Raw genomic sequence first — 4,112 nt, forward strand, 5'->3', positions numbered from 1 at the left:
ATACTATCTTCCATCCTGATCCTTACTACCTAGCTGCTAATAGTCTTCGTGCTTTCACTTCATTGCTTACTTGACTATGGCTTGTCTAGTGTAGTCTACCTTCCGCTGCATATCAATAGGTTCATTTCTATTGTTTGTCTTCAAAACCCCCGTGTTTTGAAGACTTTGATAAGAATTGCCTATTCACCCCCTCTAGTCGATAACTAGCACTTTCAATTGGTATCAGAGCAAGGTGCTCCCTTGTTCTGTGTGATTCGGTTTAACCACCTGGAGTTTTAGCTATGTCGACTGTAGGGATAATCAAAGTCTCCGCTGCGCGCCCTGTCTCCGATGGCACTGATTACCCCTACTGGAAGAATAAGATGCGTATGCATCTTGAAGCCATTGATGTCGACCTCTGGTATGTCGTCAAGAACGGCGTTCCCAAGGCCGGTGAAGGTTGTTGGAAATATGCCCTAGAGGCAATAATAAATGGTTATTATTGTATTTCCTTGTTCATGATAATTATCTATTATTCATGCTATAATTGTATTAACTGGAAACCGTAATACATGTGTGAATACATAGACCACAACATGTCCCTAGTAAGCCTCTAGTTGACTAGCTCGTTGATCAATAGATGGTCATGGTTTCCTGGCCATGGACGTTGGATGTCGTTGATAACGGGATCACATCATTGGGAGAATGATGTGATGGACAAGACCCAATCCTAAGCATAGCACAAGATCGTGTAGTTCGTTTGCTAGAGCTTTTCTAATGTCAAGTATCGTTTCCTTAGACCATGAGATTGTGCAACTTCCGGATACTGTAGGAATGCTTTGGGTGTACCAAATGTCACAACGTAACTGGGTGGCTATAAAGGTGCACTACAGGTATCTCTGAAAGTGTCTATTGGGTTGGCACGAATCGAGACTGGGATTTGTCACTCCGTATGACGGAGAGGTATCTCTGGGCCCACTCGGTAATGCATCATCATAATGAGCTCAATGTGACTAATGAGTTAGCCACGGGATCATGCCTTACGGAACGAGTAAAGAGACTTGCCGGTAACAAGATTGAACGAGGTATGGGGATACCGACGATCGAATCTCGGGCAAGTAACATACTGATAGACAAAGGGAATTAAATACGGGATTGATTGAATCCCCGACATCGTGGTTCATCCGATGAGATCATCGTGGAACATGTGGGAGCCAATATGCGTATCCAGATCCCGCTATTGGTTATTGGCCGGAGAGGTGTCTCGGTCATGTCTGCATGGTTCCTGAACCCGTAGGGTCTACACACTTAAGGTTCGGTGACGCTAGAGTTGTTATGGGAAATAGTATGTGGTTACCGAAGGTTGTTCGGAGTCCCGGATGACATCCCGGACATGACGAGGAGCTCTGGAATGGTCCGGAGGTGAAGAGCGGTATATTGGACGAAGGGTATTGGAGTTCGGAATTGTTCCGGGGGTACCAGGCTATGGCCAGCATGTCCGAAAGGGGTTTCGGAGGCCCCGGCAAGCTTGGGGGGCCTTATGAGCCAAGGGGAAGGGGCAAACCAGCCCACTAAGGGGCTGTGCACCCCTCCCAACCCCTCTCACGTAACCAGGAGAGGTGGGGGCGCCAGGGCAGCCGCCCCTCCCGGCTTGGGGGGCAAGTTTCCTAGGGGGCGGGGCGCCCAAACCCATCTAGGGTTTCCCCTGGCCGCCGCCTCCTCCTCTAGATCCATCTAGAGGGGTCTTCCCCCTCTCCCCTTCCCCCTATATATAGTGAGGGGGTGGGAGGGCAGCCACACCCTTCCCTTGGCGCAACCCTCTCCTCCTCCAACTCCTCCTCCTCCTCCGTAGTGCTTAGCGAAGCTCTGCCAGAGAACCACGAGCTCCATTGCCACCATGCCGTCGTGCTGCTGGAGTTCTCCCTCAACTTCTCCTCTTCCCTTGCTGGATCAAGAAGGAGGAGACGTCCCCGGGCTGTACGTGTGTTGAACGCGGAGACGCCGTCCGTTCGGCGCTAGATCGGATCTTCCGTCATTTGAATCGCCGCGAGTACGACTCCAGCAACCGCGTTCTTGTAACGCTTCCGCTTAGCGATCTTCAAGGGTATGAAGATGCACTCCCTCTCTCTCATTGCTAGAATCTCCTAGATTGATCTTCGTGACACGTAGGAAAATTTTGAATTATTGCTACGTTCCCCAACAGTGGCATCATGAGCTAGGTCTATGCGTAGATTCTATGCACGAGTAGAACACAAAGTAGTTGTGGGCGATGATTTGTTCAATTTGCTTACCGTTACTAGTATTATCTTGATTCGGCGTCATTGTGGGATGAAGCGGCCCGGACCGACCTTACACGTACTCTTACGTGAGACAAGTTCCACCGACTGACATGCACTTGATGCATAAGGTGGCTAGCGGGTGTCTGTCTCTCCCACTTTAGTCGGATCGGATTCGATGAAGAGGGTCCTTATGAAGGGTAAATAGCAATTGGCATATCACTGTTGTGGCTTTTGCGTAGGTAAGAAACGTTCTTGCTAGAAACCCATAGCAGCCACGTAAAACAGGCAACAACAATTAGAGGACGTCTAACTTGTTTTTGCAGGGTATGCTATGTGATGTGATATGGCCAAAAGGATGTGATGAATTATATATATGTGATGTATGAGATTGATCATGTTCTTGTAATAGGAATCACGACTTGCATGTCGAGGATTATGACAACTGGCAGGAGCCATAGGAGTTGTCTTAATTTATTGTATGACCTGCGTGTCAATGAAAAATGCCATGTAATTACTTTACTTTATTGCTAATCGTTAGCCATAGTAGTAGAAGTAATAGTTGGCGAGACAACTTCATGAAGACATGGAGATCATGGTGTCATGCCGGTGACGAAGGTGATCATGCCGCGCCTCGAAGATGGAGATCAAAAGGCGCAAGATGATATCGGCCATATCATCTCACTTTATGATTTGCATGTGACGTTTGTCATGTTTACATATTATTTGCTTAGAACGATGGTAGCATAAATAAGATGATCCCTCACTAAAATTTCAAGAGATGTGTTCCCCCTAACTGTGCACCGTTGCGAAGGTTCGTTGTTTCGAAGCACCACGTGATGATCGGGTGTGATAGATTCTAACGTTCGCATACAACGGGTGTAAGCCAGATTTACACATGCGAAACACTTAGGTTGACTTGACGAGCCTAGCATGTACAGACATGGCCTCGGAACACAAGAGACCGAAAGGTCGAACATGAGTCGTATAGTAGATACGATCAACATGGAGATGTTCACCGATGATGACTAGTCCGTCTCACGTGATGATCGGACACGACCTAGTTGACTCGGATCATGTATCACTTAGATGACTAGAGGGATGTCTATCTGAGTGGGAGTTCATTAAATAATTTGATTAGATGAACTTAATTATCATGAACATAGTCAAAAGGTCTTTGCAAATTATGTCGTAGCTTACGCTTTAGTTCTACTAAGATATGTTCCTAGAGAAAATTTAGTTGAAAGTTGATAGTAGCAATTATGCGTACTGGGTCCGTAAACTGAGGATTGTCCTCATTGCTGCACAGAAGGCTTATGTCCTTAATGCACCGCTCGGTGTGCTGAACCTCGAGCGTCGTTTGTGGATGTTGCGAACATCTGACATACACGTTTTGATGACTACGTGGTAGTTCAGTGTGTAATGTTAAACGGTTTAGAATTGAGGCACCAAAGACATTTTGAAACTTCGCGGAACATATGAGATGTTCCAAGAGCTGAAATTGGGATTTTAGGCTCGTGCCCACGTCAAGAGGTGTGAGACCTCCGACAAGTTTCTTAAGCCTGCAAACTAAGGGAGAAAAGCTCAATCGTTGAGCATGTGCTCGGATTGTCTGAGTACTACAATCGCTTGAATCGAGTGGGAGTTGTCTTCCAGATGAGATAGTGATGGTTCTCCAAAGTCACTGCCACCAAGCTACTAGAGCTTTGTGATGAACTATAACATATCAGGGATAGATATGATGATCCTTGAGCTATTCGCGATGTTTGACACCGCGAAAGTAGAAATCAAGTAGGAGCATCAATTGTTGATGGTTAGTAAAACTACTAGTTTCAGGAAGGGCAAGGGCAAGAAGGG

This window comes from Triticum aestivum, chromosome 1D (genome assembly GCF_018294505.1).
Source record: "Triticum aestivum cultivar Chinese Spring chromosome 1D, IWGSC CS RefSeq v2.1, whole genome shotgun sequence".
Taxonomy (NCBI): domain Eukaryota; kingdom Viridiplantae; phylum Streptophyta; class Magnoliopsida; order Poales; family Poaceae; genus Triticum; species Triticum aestivum.